Raw genomic sequence first — 19,171 nt, forward strand, 5'->3', positions numbered from 1 at the left:
TAAATGCTGAGAGAATAATAAATACAGTGTACCTTAATGTGGATTGAGGTGCATCACCACTGTCAGATAAAGGTTGAATTCACAAATTTCAAGCTTTCCAAACTTGTATGTTGACATAGCATCAGACTTAAGTTGGGAATGAGTCAGGTGGTTAGAGATGACAAAGCTAGTACACAGGCACACTAGCAATGTCTTCATCTACAGTTTCATAAAATCTGCTTCCTTTATCCCTAGCAGACCTTTGAAGAAGAATCCATACATTTCTGCTTCCTTCTTTTAGCAACCCACAGTTGGAGCATCCCTGATGTTCCCAAAGATCACCATCAGCCTTCTGCACACAAGTCCCACTGCTGAGACTTTCTGCCCTTGTTTCAGTGCCCACTCTTGTCTCTCCTTAGTGCAACCCAACACTCTTTCATTCCTGTCTGAAAGCATTTCTACTTGGTAAGGCATAATTCAGGAGCAGATAGTGGAGGGCTGAACTCAATTGTTCTTCACAGACCAGCCTGAATAAGAACAGATCGGTCTTGTAGCAAATATTTATTTCTTTATTCCATTAAGTAGGACAAGGTGCTTGACAATCGCAGGCTTCCTGAGCAGGCACACAGCAACATCATGAAGCTGAGAAGTTGGAGTCAGAACCAGTACGACTGAATATGACATCAATACACAGATCTATGGAAATTAGCTAACCACATAAGTCTTTCATCCCATTCACTTGAGAGCATCAAGCTGAGATTGAGTTAGCAGAAAAGGTCACTGAAGTAATTGTTTTACATTGTGCTTGAGACACTTTCAGCACACATCTCAGATTAAGCCTAATAGTGCCCAGTATATGTCATTGAATCAAATGCTGAATAATTACTTCAATCCATATTTTTAAAATAGTCTTGGCTATATGTTAAGTTCTTTGGATTAAAGATAAAACTAAATTTGCCTCCCTTGCCCTCAGAATGCTCTGGGTACTTCCATCTCAGCATTAAGACAATAATTAAAATGAATATTTAAACTGAATTTTGTGTCTCCTGGGCGAGTTGAGCGGCATTTATATTTCCCTTGGTACAAAATTGGGCAGACATATTTCTGTGGATGTGATTTGGTTTGGTTTGGTTTCATTGCCTGCAGCTGGAGACAGGGCAGAAACAGCACTGATCTCTGTGGTCCGAGCAGAGAACATCCCTTGTTAGAAACTGAATGGATATTCTATGCTCTATGGTCACAAAATGCATTGGACTGGGATTCTGGAATGCAGAGAGGCGCTCTCCTGCTCATTTTCTGCATCATCCCTGGCTTTCCCCTTGCTTAGAGAACACTGTAGGTAAGCTTCTTGAGAAATGATAAGCATCTTTCATTCTAGAGCAACTGGACAGATAGAAAGCACATAATCATGGCGCATGGTAGGCAGATGCAAGTTTGTGTTCTTTCAGATTGACTGGACACGAACTGGCCTAAATTCCTAATGTACATGGCTTAAATGATGGCCTCAGTACATTGCTACACAATGTCTGGTGTGGAACTGGCTTGTAACTTGCTAAATTCATAGTCATTTTATGTCTACCTGAAATCTATTGTCTATATGTAGAAATATCAAGGTAGGATTTAATAACCTGTCTTTTCATGAAGTTCAAGGCCAGAAGGGTCCATGACATTTATTCTGATCTCATTTATATTCTAAGTCTTAAAATCAGGATGCTGAGTTAATGGATACATTTGACCTTCGTATTCCTGTGTTTCAGTTTCTCATCTACCAAATAAGCCCAGTAATAAGACAATTTGTGTCCACCTCCACTAGGTATCAAGAAAATTAAATGCATTCATATTCTGAAATCAATGAGAGTGATGGTAGAATTCAGAAAGAAATTGATGATATTTAACAATGTTTTGTAAATAAGGCAGAGGCATCAGCCACTGGGGAGTGGAGGATAAATATTGAATAGCTTCCTTTCAAGGGATTACTGTCCATACTGGACCACAAATGAAACAGAGTTCCCGAAAACAGAAAAGCAAAACCTGATTCTGTAACTCAAAAACTCATTTTCAAATCTGGTTCTGCATCATCTTCCCATGAATATGCAAAGCTGTGTGGAATCTTAGTCCTAAAGATCTAAATCAGGGAAGGCAAGGTTATGATTTGCATGAAATACCTCTTATTAAAGATTATATCAATGATAGTGAGATCAACATCATGAATATTATTAGATTGAGTATTAGGTTTTGTGAAAATGCCAAGCATTTACCCAGTGCACCTCAAATTGGTGTTGCTGTTGAGTTTCAGTTAGTCTTGGCAATTCTTTTATCTGTTAAAGAATCAAAGTCCATCCCTATAGGCATTTCTACGTTGCCTAAACATTTCAACGTAACAGTGAATTGAACATGAAAACAGTCTTTTTCATTTTGTCTGGCCTCTGAGATACCAGGGGTGGCATCAGGCAGTGATTCTAGTGTGTTTTTCAGTTCTTCCTGCTGGGGTTTGGGATTTTGGCACAGTGCAAGCAGAGACAGTATTTCCAAGGTGTTTGGTTTCCTTCCAAGATTCTTCCCTTGCCCACATGGAACATATGTTACTATACTGTCAGTGAGTTGCTAAAGGCACGTGGCACTGTTCCTTCAGTGTATGCATACCCACAACGCAGATGATTATTACATAAAATACCTTTTTCTAGATTTGATGTAGAATGTCTACTGGATCAACTCATGTAGTGGACCTAGGGGGTCAACCATTGTAATGTTTGTCTGTTTAGCGCTAGGCACAGCTTTACATCCACCAAGCATTCAGTGTGTGAATGTACAGCCTTGCACTTTAGATCAATCAGTTACCAACACCATCTAGTTTGCTAACATTTTAAAATACTTAAAACCCGTAGAATGTTGAAAAACTCACTAAACTAATTCCTGTGAAAAAAGTGTTGGTGAATGTCAGTGGGTGCCATTTTTCTGCACGGAAGAATTCAATTCAACACCTTTGCTTCGCATGCACTTTCATGTCAGACACCATTCTGTCAGACTGCCCTTTTGCTGCCAACTGTCACGTGGCAGTAAAATGTAATTGGATATTGGTGGGAAGGTTCAGGGTTTACTGCCATACCAACATCCACCTCTGACATCATGGTCCAACGTAATAAGATAGGAAGTATTGCTTTCAGAGTAGCTCTTGTACATGCTGTGTAGATTAATCATCCTTACCATGAGCTGGCACACCAGGGGGCAGAGACACCTCCTTGATAGACAGAGAAAAATGTTCTTGCCATTATGATGTTAACCCAGTACATGGGAATCCTGTGTTTAATTCACTTCTCAATCACTGTTTTTCTCTGACATGTTACTAAGCAGTTACTTACTTATACTCTTGGTTACTTACACTCTTGGAACAAGTAGAGAAAAAAAGCACTCTCTTGTCTTCAAGAGTTGTTGCTATAATAAATGTTTTTCAAGTTTCATGGTACTTTTTTAAAATAGATGTTCCTTACAGCAACCCTACACAGGTCTGCTAACACTGAGGGTACCTGAATGGCTGCAGGAGAACAATTCATAACAAATCTCCTTGCTCAGATAGAATTTCCTTTAAAAAATCTGCCAGAAAACCAAAAGTCATCATAAAACTCCTCCGCTGAAATTTATCTCTTTAAAGGAGATAGGAGGCATCCTCACATTTAAGGCAGACAAAATAATTTTGTCAGAAAAGTGTTTCTTCTGTTCTGTAGACTGAAGTAAATTGTCAGACAGAGTATTTTATTCTCATCTACTTTATTTGCAAAACAAGTCTGATACAACAGATGCAGAACATGAAAAAGAGGATATAGGTCTTACTTTTCAAAATAATGTTCTCTAGTTTCTCAGAAGATGAACGTTTTCTCTCAAGTACACTTCAAATCCTTTTATTAACCTGAAAGTTTTTTTGACTATATCGATTTCTGAAGCAAAACCAAATGGGATTTCCTCAATCTTCCAAAACATAGCAACCAAGAGGTGGAAAAGATTAGAGACTCCTTATTCAAGACAGAGAAGATTCAAGGAAGCAGAATAAGTCTTAAAAATAAGTAAAATTCTTATACAAAAAGAAAAGGAATACATTTTTATCTTCACTTACTGCAGATAAAATTAATATAAATGCTTAGCAAAATATACCTGAGTGAGATTAAGGAGGGCACCTTTCAGTTAAACACTACTGGCTTATTCAAACCACTTGATTATGATTTCATGGAGGACAGATATACAAAACAGTTAGCACTTCACTTGCTTCTTTCATCCACCCATCCATCCATCCATCCATCCATCCATCCATCCATCCAATGTAGGATTTTACTCAGCCTGTTGGAGAAGCTGGACCTGCTGCCTGCAAAATCAGTTGCTACCCCAAGAAACAGGCCCAGCTTGTGCATACTGTGACAGTGGAAAAATGTGAGGGATAGGCCTATGAGAATCACAAGAATCACAGAGTGGATTGACTTGGAAGGGACCTCAAAGTTTATCTGTGTCCAATTCCCCTGTTTGAGCAGGTGATGTTACCTTCTATTTTGAAGTAGGAACCCTAAAACTAACTTTAATACATCTTTGAACATACTTAAGGAGGGAGTTTGTCTTACTTGTCGTGTTTTCAGTGCTGAGTTCCTGTCTTCTCACAAAACTTACCCATATAGTTGAAGCTTCTTGGAGGAGAAGAATTGCTGATAAGAGAAAATGGAAAAAATTAAAGTGATACCAATAGTGCCTTGACAACCTTCCCTTAAAGTGACCAGAGAGAAGTGTTAAATGTTTACACGTTTACCACTGAAATAGCTAGAGCACAACCCTGCTCTACAAGGAAAGGGATCCATAGTTAAATCATTTTATCACAATGTGTTTGACTTATTCACTTTCAAGAAATAAAAGGACTACAGACTTTCAGAGGTCTCTCCCATCCAAAAATGATTCAGTAAAAAGTCAAGCACAGCTGGACTCCGAGAAAAGCTTCATGCCAAACACTCTTTGAGAAGGACCTGATTGGATGTTTGTAGTGCTTAAGTGGTAGTTGAGTAAAAAGCAGAGAACAAACTGTGAGAGATGCCTGTGCAGAGTCCAGATGTCATGAAAGCTTTCCCAAAAAGAGAATTTTTGCTGCAGGAGGCAGACAGAGCCAAAACACATTAATCAAACATGGAGAAAGCACATTTTATCCCAGCACCTTGTCATCTTTGTGCTTTGTTGCCCCAAGCCTGTTGTTAACTTCACTCCCAGAATCCCATTAAATAAGACCTGCGCCAGCTCTCTGTGCAGCTATATGCAGCATCAAGCACCCTTATGTGCTGATATAAATGTCCCCATCAGAGTCTGAATGAAAGATTAATAAATTGAATGCATTGTCCTCTGCGTAACAGAAGGGGACAAAGTGCTGTGTCCATTTAAAGCAACTTGTAAGATAAGTGATCTGAAAATATGTAACCATAAACACAGTCCTATTTTAAAGAGCAAGAATCAAATCCACAGCACTTGAAAGGTCATAAACTATTTATGTTTGCATTCCAGGAGCCTTTCCAAAGCTTTGTTTTGAAAGCTTTCTATTAACACATCAGTTCAGAAGAAACATTATTTTGTCATTGTCACTTGCAGTGGTAGCACCTACTTGTCTGCCTCTGTGTTTTGTTCTCTTTACAGTAGGAGATGAAAGTAGAGACACAGAATCACAGAATCATAGAATCATGAAGCTTGGGAAAGACCTCTAAGATCACCAAGTCCAATTCTAACCCATCCCCACCATGCCCACTAAACCATGTCCTTCAAAGTCTCACAAACTTTCTACTTATTCTCCTAACAGGCAATGCCTGGGCTGCAGCCGTTCAAAATGGGAATAACAATAGCTCTAAAAAAAGTAAAAAGAAAAAAATACAAGAAGTTCCTCTGACAAAGCAGGTCCTTATCGTGCACCAAGTTCCCTCCCACCTGTGATTGTTGCCTTGAGTCACAGAAGTCAAGGCTTCTGAAGGGCAACGCAATGCCTGCAATTAGGAGTACTTGCATAACGTTTATTCATAAACACTGAGCTTACATGCCTTTGTTGTTTGTTTTTAAGTTGAGATGCACTGAGAAAGCAAACACACAGCCATGAAGTTTGCTATGTGTGATAACTAGCAATGCTTTTGGTCTTGTTTTACCTCACATAAGTGACATCCCCAACCACGCAAGGCAAAAATGTTTATGAATGTTATTACATTAAATCCCAGAAAGACACAAGAATAAAGGAAGTTTTCTGGCTAATAATGTTTTCTCACAGCACTAAGGATATCTCTTTCTCTGAAACCACTAAAAGGTACTAAGTGAAGACAGAAAACTGAAGATAGCATATCTGGAAGGGATTGGACAAGGACAGAGAGAGGCAGTGCCAATGTTCTGGTCAGTTATATTTTTATGAAAAGTTTCCACATCTTAAACCATTGTATTAGCTTGTCTATTGAAGTTGCCCAGGTCTGGAAGTGTACTAATTTTGTCATCTTTATACATAGCTGTATACTGAACGTGATTGTGGTCATGTTGATGAGGCTCCAAAATGACCTGACTTGCAAAAGAGACCCATGACTCTATAAGGCACTTGGCCTAAAATGGAAACACACAGAAAAGACCCCAGAAGTGCAACAGCACTGCTTACTCATGTCTACCTTACTTCACTTATTTTCCACTGTGTTATTTTCCCAACTAAACAGAGACTGATAATCCTGCCTTATTTAACATCTGTTTTTTGTACTCACTTAAGGAAGGAAATATAATCATCTACAATTTATTTGCTCTTTCTCAACTGTCAATTTTTCATCTCTGTTCTTTTTTCTTAACTTGCTAACCTTTACCTTTGAGATAAAAAAGGGTTATTTCTTTGTTTATTTGTTTCTTTGTTTACAGGAGATGAACCTGGTTTTGTCATCTGTGCAATCTGTACAATGAAAAAAAATCTCTTTATAAAAATAAGATTCTCACTGTGAAAAAGCCTCTGATTAGTGGCAGTTTGTTATAGCAGAAAAGTGCCAGGCTGCTGATCCACCCAAGACCTGGCAATGAGTTATACTGTCTCAAGAGGCAGAAGTCACAGAAAGAGGTATTGATTGACTTTAACCATGATGCGTAATGTGTTAGTAAGAGCATCATTAACGTTACTCCTGGACAGCACACTAGTTATTAGAGAAAGGGCTCATGTAACCACAGATTTGTTGTTTCAAAGCCTCAGGGCAAATCCAGCCACTATGTGTTCCTTTCCATTTGCAAGAGGGTTGAGGTTACCAGCATTTGCTGTGGCCCAGATGAGGGGAGGCAATCCATTAACTGATGTCATTTGAATGTTTATGTCCATAAATCCAAAAAGCTAGGCTGGAAAAAAAAAAAGCACCGTTTTGGAATTTTGTATGTTGAACCAACATTGCTCAGTGGCTCACCAGTGTTATAGAACAAAACTGCCCAATTTTCCTAACATGGAAATCTCCTACAGAGCCTTCCAGGTTTTTGTAGTGTATTCCTTGACTTCTTCACCTCTGAAAATCAGAGCTTGCTTCATTTTCCCATGGCTGGCAGTGTGAAGTGACAAAAGCAACACAGTTCATTAATGACTAGGGAAACTGAAACATTCCAGTGCCATAGACACTTTTGATCCTAAACCAGAAAGGAGTTCCTATCCAAATGGCTTTGCAATGCTCCTTTGTGATTCTGCCTAAATTCATGCTTTTAATGGTTTCCTTACTCATAAAAGACAATGGATTTGACCATAATGTATTCTGTCATGAGGTAATGCATTGGAAGGTCATTTTCAGACGTGCTCTTATGGCCATTACAGCGAGGTTATGTGACAGACAGAATAGATGTTAGCAGAGGACAACATGAGATCTTTAAAGCTTGTCAGGAAATCATGTATTTCACCAATCATTTTCTGCTCTGAAGGATGTTCTATGTGTCTTTCTCTAATTATAGCAAAACTGTACAGATTGTGTCAAAACTGCCCACTATTACTCAAGCTGCAGCAGCTACGGCTGACAAACCATGCACATCTCCTTAGCAAGAACGTTTTAAAAATGACTTATTTAAAAGAGGCAAACCTCCCAACTCTCACTTTTTGACAACTAACGGGTTTTTGTAGCGAGAGGAGTAGGAAAGCAAGAATATTTTAGATTTTTTCCCTCTTCTCTTAACTGCATAGTATACTAAAATAAGTCACAATGTGCAAACGATATGTCAGAAAGAAAACCTTTGACTTGACAGATTGCATGTCACAGCGTAAAACAACGTTGTTCTAATGCTCTGAAGCACATAATGTAACATGCCTTAAATACGTCGTTATTTTTAAGACCTCCAAATGTTTGGACACCTCTAGTGATAGCTTAATTCATTCATCCATCCAAGTTAATGGCATGCTTCTATTGCTGAATTTTTGTGTAAGGCAGCAGAATGCACTTTTGCTAATGGCACAGGAACATTTCTAGCTCAGCTTTCTGAAATTGCTTGTGTGAAACAACCACACACCTGCAATTTTGTATTCCAACCCTAGATTGAAAGTTCTCAATTTTTAGTCAGTTCAACTCTGATGATGAATGAAAATCAATTTCTGCACCTAAGAGGACTTCAGCTCAATCTCTGGTTAGTTTTTGTGTCTTAATTCTTCAGGGATGTGTGAAATGTATTCGCTAAAATCATTAAATGCATGAAAAAATGGAGTTCCACACTGTACCTGAATGTGTTTCATGTCTAAAAACTGAGAGGGTAATGAGGTGGAGAGGATTATACTCACCTCAGAGAAGAAAGTGGATCAAAAAACTGAACACCAGAAATACTTTTAAAAAGAGACCAAAATGATTTCACAGTGTTTCTTCCTAATCAGTTGTGAGACACAAAAATAACTAAGTCATGACCTGACAGCTGTTCACCTTCCCATAAGGTGATGGAGGGGACACCAAGCTGTCATATTCTAATAGTTCAAAAAAGAGCTGGAGTCTGATGGTAGACCTCAGCTCCTGTCTCACCCATGAGAAGGAAACCCCCCCAGGAAAAAGGACCAGTGGCACTTTCCCTTATTGACAGACTCTTGGACAGGTTGCTCCCGGAGTTGTCAAAAATCATGCCCAGAATTAGCTACACCTTTGAGTCCTTGGATCAGTTCTTGCTGTCATGTGTAAAATCTTTGCAGTCAGTGAAACTTTGGTTATTTTTTTTTTACATGAAATACTGTCAGCTTAGATAGGAATTCTCTGAGTTGAAAAAGAAGTCAGCAGTATAATAATAAAAGTAACATTTCTACAGCGTGAATGATAAACTACAGCCACTGTTCCAGCAGTGTCATAAAGCAGTATGCCAATGGAAGGTAGTACTGGATCATGTCTTCTCCATTTCCACATTGTTATTTTATCTTTATTTCTTTATTTATATTTCACATCTCTGAGCATTGTCATGGAAGTACAAGGGATTGACTGTGATAAGCAACTAATGCATGTAAGTGTTTTGGATCCAACACTGGATGAAAAGAAAACATAAAAGAAATTCCTCTTTCTCTGCAGTCAGTTTCTTTACAGGACAGCCATTCTATGTTCCCTCTGTAGTCAGTAAAGGGAAAGAAGATCTTTTTAGCCTCAGTTTCCACCTCATACTTGGCCAGCAAAAACGCTACTCCAAACTGTACGTTTATCATCTAAACTATTCACAATTGGACAGTTCCCACCTGAAGGAAGAGAACGAATTTGTACAAAATGCCACAAACACCAAGTGTGCCTCTCAATGAACACAACATTGCAATAGGAACAAATCTGAAACATCACATATCTCCTTCCAGGGTGCTTTATAAACTTTAAGGATGCTTTAAAACCTCTGATTATTGAATAATTTACTATTCGTGTTTCAGCTGTGGGTAGGTTACTTTACGATTGGAGTGGTCTGTTACTGATGAGGGCTACACCACACAATGGTTTTGCTTGTCCTAAACCTGAAAACATCTTCAATGGAGTCGCTGTGATGATCAAGTAAGCTGTTACTCAGAAACATGTTTAAGGTTCACAGAAAAAAAAGTTATGTCTAGTTCCAAGAGTGCGATTTGCTGACTCCACAATTTAGTTTAATCACAAAATCTCTTTTCCAGGGACTTTCCAAACGTGTATTTTTTCCTTCTTGGGCAGTCAGCTGTGATTAAAACTCTTCACAAGAGAATGGCATGCCATTTGCTAAAAGTACACCTTCCTTTCTTGGTTGGAAAGACATTATGATATAATCTTATCATATAAACATTGGATTTCATAGTTTGTAGGGTAAGTCTTGATTGCTGTGAATTACACCAGATTGAACCAAGTGGAATTGGACTTCACGACACATTAAAACCAAATCTAGGCCCTGCTCAGTATAAAAGCTGCCAAAGTATCTTTGACCATTAAGTAGCTTTCAAGTGCTTTCCACCAAGGTCACCAAACTTCTGCATACAAAGCACCAACCATCTGAGTATCAAAATCTGGATTAACAAAGCTATTTAAAGCTCAAAAAAAAAAAAAAATACACAACACAGGAAGGAGTTTTCCTGGGCAGCTCCCACATTGCAGGTGCCTTGAAACTTAGTGGCTTGCAAATAATAAGGCAATTGTTCCTTCAAGTGGTTGAGAAAAATACGACTTCTCAAGGACGAATAGAACCATTCTGCGTGACAAACTTCCCTTTTTTTGGTAGAGAGAAGCAGTTGTATTTGGGTCATCGAGACTTTTCTTGTGCAAACTCTGCCCTTGCTGATAAACCCCTCGTTGTTACAGAGACCGTTTGTAAACACTAATTCAAAGTGCAGTGCAGCAGTAAATCAACACAATGCAACGTGATAGACTCATCTGAAGATTCTCATGCAACTAAATGGTATTCCCTTCAAAATCTCCGGTTAAAAAGACTTCAAATTAGATTTCTGGTTAAGCTTTTCAGTGTTGAAGGAGATTAATACAGACTTCAGACAAGCAGTCAGCAGAAACAGATTCACAATGAAAATCTCTGGGCTTCAAACCATTGTCTTCCAGAACTCATTTCACCAAAGAAGACATCATTTTATTTTCCAGATCCTGAAAAAGTGGAAATCCAAGTACAGAGCAGATGAAACCAATAGGCACTATGGTAAATTGTTATTGTGAATGCAAGAGCAAAGAGTCAGGCTCCAAAAAATATTTAAATTAAAAGATACTGTAAGCAGAATTTTGAATGAGTATTGCTCAGGGATGAGAAAAGCTTCATTTATTTATAGATGCATTCATTTATTTACCTTGAAATATTCATATGAATGTAAATTTTTTGTGATAACTCCATAATAATAATTAAAATCACCCTACTAAATCCTAAAATGAACTCTCTCTGACAGTTTGTGATAAATAATGCTTTTTCATTGTTTTTTTCTTGGGTTTTGATCTGTGAAAACTAGATATTTCTAACAGGGAAGTAACCTGAGAAGAATAAGGTTAAAGGAATTTGATTTGCAATGTTCTAAAAATGCTGGGGGGGGGAAAGAAGCTGCAAAAATTGAATATCTTTGGTTCTTGAGGTCTAATTTTGGCCTGGAAATTAATATTAAAGCAGTTAATAAACCGTGACGAAAACCATTTGGAATTAAATTATCATTATAGAGTCCATCTCACTTTAAAACAAATGAAAAGCATGACTTCGTGAAGAAAAAAAAAAAATATATATATATCTGCTTTATCCAAAGACTGGCACATTGTTTTCTGTGTTTTTTGGTTCCTTACTGTCTTAAATACCACATTAAGTGAACATGATGATTGTGAAGGGTGTGACACTAATATTCTTTAAATATATGATAACTTCTAGTCACAACTTCTATCACCAGTAGAACACCAGATACTACAATTTCATCGTATCAACAATTTATCAGTAATTCAAATTATCAGTAATTTATCTCATTTACTTGAGATTGCAGGTGTTACTTTCTAACATGAAAATGTTAGAACATCTTGAATAGTTTGGAATGTGCAAAATGAAGTTTATGTATTCTCAGATATTTCAAGAGGAATACAAAGTGTTTAATTTCACAACTTTCAGATGTTTCTTACTTGTGGAATCATATCTCAAGTCCTCCTTGCCTTACTATTCTAGGTGAAGATGAGATGCCAAGCTTTTCTCTAGTTTTGTTCTGGGAATCAACTAGCCAGTTTATTTTGGAGCTCATAATATATTGTTCAGTAACTTTATGGCTGTCCTGATTTAAGCATTTCTCAGTCTTGCATAGGCTGATGATTTTAACAACTTCATGTTAAAGTCATTAAAATATGATAATCCCTTTCAGATGTTCTTCTAGACACTTTATTTACTTCTGTCTTATGAAAGAAAGTATGACCCTTAAGGCAGAAATGAACTGTTTAATGGATTTTATCATACTCGTAATATTAAGCCATATGTTGTCATAAATATATCTTCTTATGAATATATTTTCTTGCCCAGGGAGGTGTTGGAGTCACTGTCTCTGAAGGTTTTCAAGAAAAGGGTATATGTTTCACTGAGGGACGTGGGTTAGTGGGTTATGGATTGATGATTGACTATCCCAGTGATCTTTACCAACCCTAAAGATTGTATGATTCTATAATCCTTGAAGTATGAAAACCTGATAGCGGAAGCTGAAAGTATTTCAAATGTTCAAAATTTAAAAATGTTTTATTTTTTTCTTTTCATTTGTACCTTGAAGCACAGCTGCCAGGCTCATTGAGATAAATATTTCCTTTTGGTTTTGCACATCTTTTTTTTTTTCAGCTACTGACCCATACTAGTACTGCTAATTAAACTGTAAAGTTTTTCACAGCTGTGATTTACAGGATAATGGAGGAGGGAATGTTCACATTATGATTTGCCTTGTTAGCTGCAAAATAAATAAATAAATAGAATAGAATAGAATAAAAATTATTATAGTTCTTTACTTCATTTGTTCTTATCTAGGCAGCTCATCAGCCACCTGAACTTCTCACTTGTGGTACATAGAAGCAGAAACAGCTGCTGTCTGGGTAACAAACACAAGGCAGTATGGATTGGATTTCTATTCTAAACTCCCTTTTAGGAGCTACATGGAAGATTTTTAGAATGGTGAATGCTGTTATCCTCTCCCTACCAGCAACCGTGGCTAGGGCTAATACAGCATGGGTTGTATCATCTCAGAGTTTTCTATATCTCTGACATAATTTGGGAACTAGTGATCAAAACCCTGCTGCTTCCTCTTAATTAGAAAATGTTTTTGGTTTTGTTCTGATATATTCTAAAAATATGAGTCAGAGGTTCAGTGAAAAATGTGTACCCTCCTACGATGAATGAGATTGGTTCATTTTCTCTCTCATAATTTTATAGTTACTCCCATGGGCATATGGATGAAAAAATCTTGGTGAGGATTTGGTCATGGATTTCCTGAGGGTTAGGCATTCATTATGGTAGTTCCTTAGAGGCAAATAAGTTCAAAGTGGCAGGAACAATATGTATTGCAAAGTGGAAAAAGTACTTCACCAAGACGGTTGTCAGGCAGCAAGCAGCCTCCCAAGAGAAGTGGTCATGGCACAGAGCTTGTCAAAGTTCAAGAGGCATCTGGACAATGCTCTCAGACATATGGCTTGATTTTTGAGTGGTCCTGTGTGGGGCTGCAAGTTCGACTCAGTGATCCTTATTGGTCCCTTCTGACTTGGGATATTCCGTGACTCTATGATATCCCCATAAAGATGACACAGGGAAAAAAAAAAAATGAAAGGATGGAAATTGAAAATAGAGTAAACAATGCAATGACAGAAGATGTCACATTAATTGGATGGATTTGTTTATGAAGTGAGAGGACACTGGAGTCAAGGATTTGCTCAGAGCTGAAACCAACAACCAGCATTGTAACCATAGCATTGCCTGTACTGAATTTCCAATCACTTTGCTATTGTTAAGTGCTGAACGATATCTTACACTGAGAAGCTAAGACAATGAGGAGGTTGACAGGAGCCAGGAATGTATTTGACTTAAGATGGCAAGCTGCTGTCCAAATCTATGTTAGTATCACTGAGCCATAAGCTCTGAACTGTTTTGTCAGTCATCATACTAATTTACATTTACAAGGTAAGTTTTTAGCTTAGGGACCTCATATTCAGTTGGTTTAATGTCAGTTTGGATCAACCTTTTTTATTCTGTTCTCTTTCACATTGCCAATTTTAACCATTGGCATCAGCCATGAATAAGTCTTCTTTCCCATTTAAACTTTAACTGTGCTGCTCCAGACTGCAGTGGTGAAATATTGCAAAACAGGTGCTATTTCAGTGAGCTGGGAAAAGGGATTTAGAGGAGACAGTTCCAAATCATGAAAATGGAGAGACGTTAGCTGCTGTAGAAATGTCTGGAGGTTTCTGCAGCAGATTGCACATTTCCTTGTAGCCTGTAGTGTTAGATTTTGTCTAGATGTAGAAATAGAGTCCCTAGCTAGGAGTGCTTTCAGAATCAGTGACTCAGAAATACAGGTAAATAAACACTCAAATTGAAAGTTTAGGGTTTCTAAATCTTGCTGAAAACTTCACATGAAAAAGAATTTCTTCCTGGACCTTCTGACCAAACTCATCCCTATCCTTCAGTGTGTTAAATGGGCAGTATCAACAGAGAAGTGGGTTGTGATCCTCTTACTGAAACTTGCAATATACTTCAGTAAATGCTATATAACAAAGTAGCTTGGAGCAGCAAACCCATGCATGCCAAATATTTCAGAAAAACATTCCCAGGCTCTGCTGCGCTCACAAGCAATTGCCAGTAGAGATCCCTGTGATAATAAGAGAAAAACAGAAAGGGGAGAAGGAGGAGAAACCTCCAGACAGAATTAATCTGATCTAACCTTAAACTTTTTCCTTTTCAGACAGTCACACCTGAGATAGTCACTCAAGGCTCTCTTAAGAATTAAGGGATAGAAATAGGCAATATTAAATGATGACTCATCAGACCTTTACACACCATCATGATCTGACTCATCCTCCAGACTTATTTGAGTGTATTCACTTGATTCCCACCACCTACTAAGGAATCCTGTGGTGATTAGCTCTGATGCAGATGTTTGCATTGTATAGGTCCACATCAAGTCTGACTATCATGTCCTTCCTTTGACAAGAAGCTGATTGAAAAGTGGAGAATTCCATCATCCAAAGTATGTTTTGTGAAAAGGGTTGAAAAGAGGGCTTAAGGCACTCATGATTGAGGGAAAGCATTTTTTCTGATATCTGATCTCTTGTAAAGAAAACTTTCTTTCAGAGATCAAGCCTGAAGTTTCTCCACCAAAACACTCCTTTTCCATCTGTGGAACAGGTGGACACTTGGGTCAATCGAGGACATATGGTCGTAGAGAGTCAGGTTTAGTTTTATATGGCTTAGAACTTAAATTTCAAGCTTCTAGACACGTATGTATTTTCATAGCTGATTTACTTATACTTCCATTAATGAAATGATGTGATGAATATTGTTTTAACAGAACCTTTGAATCAACAGAAATCTCTTCAATCATCTGTTCTGACACTGAAGATTTTTTCTCCACTGCAGCCATATAAGACGGTGACATTTCTAATTTTACAGAAACTTCCTTAACAAACGGCAGCAAGATAATCAGTTTTATCAAAACACTGACTAGGCACTTTGATGTCCCATATGCCTGAACAAATCTGTGAGTTGTTCCAAGTCATTGGCATTTGTGACCAGAAATTTGGTGTGATGGAGGCATAATCACACATTTACTGCTGATCTTTACAATCTCGACTTCTCTAGACTAAAAAAGAATCACGTCATCCTTTTTTCTCACTCCTAGATACATCTAAGTTTTCTGAAATCATACTGTATCCCATCATTTGGTTAAAACCTATGCAGATGTTAAAATTGCAAGAAAATTAGTTTAACAGTATCATTTTACATCTCTTCTTCAGTTTTTACTGAAAGGAGATTCACAAAGAAAGTGTAAAATGAGCTATGAATGTCTTGAGGATGACAATTCTCTCCCCTGATCAAAAGCTGTATTAGCTGACTGCCTTTTAAGTAGAATCAGAAATCAGAAAAATAGCAGCAAAGAATGGAGATTTGCAAGAAAATTGGACTGGCTTATGATGAAGCTGCAAGATAAATTTTCACTTCTCTAAATCTAGACAGAAGTTTGGAACACTGCATACATGAGTAAAATTTCAAGGGCCATATTTGCTTGAGTATTTCCAGTAGCATTAGAACACAATGGAACAAACTGTTTTGATGATTAAACATGTACAGCTGAACATTTTACCACAGCAAACTGCAGATTTACAAAATTATGTGCTTTCTTTCCCCAAAGTTCTTACTCAGTAATGAACATTTCTGCTACTGTCAAAGTTTCATTACCTTCCTTCTCCATTATGAGTGTCACGTTGGTCAGCTATGCCAAGTGTAAAGTCCTTCATCTGTACTGAAGCAATCCCCAATGTCTATACAGCTGGGTGATGAAGTGGTTAAGAGCAACCCTACTGAGGAGGACTTGTTAATACTGGTGGATGAAATATTGAATATGAACAAGCAGTGTGCGCTTTCAGCCCAGAAAACCAACTGTATTCTTGGCTGCTTAGAAAGAAGTGTGGCCAGCAGAATGAGGGAGTCGAATCTGCCCTCTACTTCTCTCTTAGGAGCCCTCACCTGAAGTACTGGGGTCCCAGAACAAGAAAGACACAGGTGTGTTACAGCAGGTCCAGAGAAGTGCCATGAAGATGTTCAGAGGGATGGAGCACCTCCCATAAGAAGAATGGTTGAATTAATGGGGCTTGTTCAGTATCAAGAAGGCTTTAGAGAGACCTGTCAATACACAGAGGGGATTTACAATAAAGACAGATAAAGTCTTTTTACCGGGGCCCATAGGGAAGCATATTTAAACCAAAAGAGGATAGAATTAGATTCTACATAAGGAAGAAATTCTTTAGCATCGAAGTGGTGAGGTAATGGAACAAGTTTCCCAGTGAAGTTGAGGATGTTCCATCACTGGAAAGTTGTTGAAGCATTGGGCAATCTGATATAGTGATAAATGCCCCTGTCTATGGCAGGGGGATTGAATTAGAAGATCTTTAAAATCTAAATCATTCTGTGATTCTAAGGTAGAGCTCAAACTGTGTCTTTTGGAAAGCCCCGTCATAGGCCTGATTCGTTATCCAGCAATAATTAACATCCAAGAGCAAACAGAGAAATAAGGACAAGCTTTCTTTGATCAGCTTTCAAGAGTATAGGTGTAAAGAATAACTCTGGGAATCCTAGGGAAACATCTTGATGTGAGATTTTTCTCACATCCTACACAAAGATGTCTCACATATTGGAAAGGAAAATGCTGGTGAGAAGACAATGGTGAGACTGATAGTTTTGAATTAGTAGCACATATCCAAATTTATTAGGCACATCAAATCTTCATTTCCTTCTCCCACTACAAGGCTTGCTTTCTTAAGACACTCCTTGGCAGAATGAACAGCTGGCTCAACAGATGGAAAGAGATGAAGGTTCAGCTCTTATGAAAAACGTTTCTCCAAGAGCTTGAATGGTTCTTCCCAACTCAATTTCTGCTGAGGAGGAATGGGAGTGCCCCAGGGACCAGACTCAACCTTTAAAAACCAAATTGCTAAATGAGATAAGGAACATGGGCTGATCTTTCCCTGACTGCACAGTTTGCAGAGCCCACAGCATTGGCTCAGAATGCTGGAACGAGTCTTTCATGAGAGAAAACTGAGAGCTGCAACTAGGAAAAGGTGCTGGAGATTGCAGCTTGTTCAAAGCTGTGAAAGCTGGCAAGTGTCCCATGTCTTATAAAAAGAGCAGGTCACTTAGCAAAGTGTTCGTCATACTTTGAATGTGTTTAATTTTCCACCTCTGAATTCAATTCTGAAAAAATTGATGAAGTTATCGGAGGAAAGATATGCATGTAAGTGACAACTTACTGTATTTTCTCATGAAATAGGTCTTATTCTTTAGGCTGAAAAAACAGAAGCCTGGAATTACAGTGTGAGATAGTCCAAAGGTATGGAAAATAGGCAAATACAACATAATAATAACATTTATTACATGCACTTTCAAAAGAGATTTTGCAGAAAGTAGGCAGGAGAAAAAGTAGCCATTGATCAAGTCAAGAAAGTTTGGTGTTTGGTGCTAGGATACCAGAGCTTTTTTTGGGTGACACAATGCCACGATCTGAGAGGTCATGCAGCTCTTGAAGTTATTCATCTTGTTTTCCTAGTTCTATATATGAACACTTAGGAGAACTAATGATATTATCTCTTGTAATAACCTCTTAGCCTGTGGACTGCCCTGACTTAATTGTGCCCGCGTATTGCCTGCATGTTTCCTAGGATGCTGAAAAGCCTTAATGAAAGAAACTAAAGCCTGCAATGAGTCACAGCTGATTAGTCATAGGTGGGATTGGCTTCTAAGGGTTCGCTGCCCTCTTGCAGCCTTGTTCGTCAAAATTCAAAGCAGTTGTCGTGCTTTCTCCCACGCTGCCCTCAAGAGTGGGAAGAACTCAGTAAATATCCACAGTCACTTTCCTGTCCTCTGAAGCCAGCTCTTAAAATGCCCAGAGAAGGAAACGAGCTCAACAGGGTGAGTCCATAGCTGCATTGCAATTGCTGTAATTTTGTAACATTGAAAGCCTAATTTTTCTTATACTGTTCCTTTTGGTTATTTCGGATTCTGTTTAATGTGTAAGCTTTCTGGTGCAAGGATATATACTTGTCAATTCATATATTGCCCAGCAAGAGGGTGTCTACGGTTCATTTCAGACACAAATAACGATACACCATATTAGCATGCCACTGTTAAGTTGTAAAAGAAAGTGAAGACTAAATATTTTAATTAAATCTGTATTACCTAGGAGAGCTGTACCAAATTTTTCAGGAGACAAAGAATAACTCTTGTTCCCCTAATAATGGTCTTTGCAGCTGTTTGGAATTAAACAATGAGTTCTAAATATAAATAACGGTTTGAAAAGCATAATCAAGAAAGAAGGCCTTGCCAGTGTCACCAGCAGTGTCCAGTCAGATTTGAACAGAGACACCTGGGCCACTGAGACAAGCATGTTTTTTTCCAGTGTCTTCCAACAAGAATGTACCTATTTCCTTCTAAATTTAAAACGTAGAATTTTTTCCTGTAACTTCTTTCACAGAGACCTGAATGGATGTCCTTTCACCTGAAGGACGAGGCAAGTTACTTAGGCATAAAGCTACACCTA

The 19,171-nt window shown here is 38.1% G+C and overlaps 2 long non-coding RNA genes across 2 annotated transcripts in view; both read left to right on the plus strand.

The window, feature by feature from the left end:
* The first annotated feature begins 1,246 nt into the window (after window positions 1-1,246).
* On the plus strand, window positions 1,247-6,722 carry LOC121110741. The gene is made up of 3 exons (XR_005859794.1): window positions 1,247-1,318; window positions 6,284-6,366; window positions 6,477-6,722. It is a non-coding gene; the product is annotated as an uncharacterized LOC121110741 (long non-coding RNA).
* Window positions 6,723-18,399: 11,677 nt separating this feature from the next.
* Window positions 18,400-19,171, plus strand: part of LOC101749155 — a 128,480-nt gene continuing 127,708 nt past the window's right edge. The window contains exon 1 of the long non-coding RNA XR_006939229.1: window positions 18,400-18,543. This is a non-coding gene — a long non-coding RNA (uncharacterized LOC101749155). The remainder of the gene's footprint in view (window positions 18,544-19,171) is intronic.

This window comes from Gallus gallus, chromosome 4, assembly GCF_016699485.2.
Source record: "Gallus gallus isolate bGalGal1 chromosome 4, bGalGal1.mat.broiler.GRCg7b, whole genome shotgun sequence".
Classification (NCBI taxonomy): Eukaryota; Metazoa; Chordata; class Aves; order Galliformes; family Phasianidae; genus Gallus; species Gallus gallus.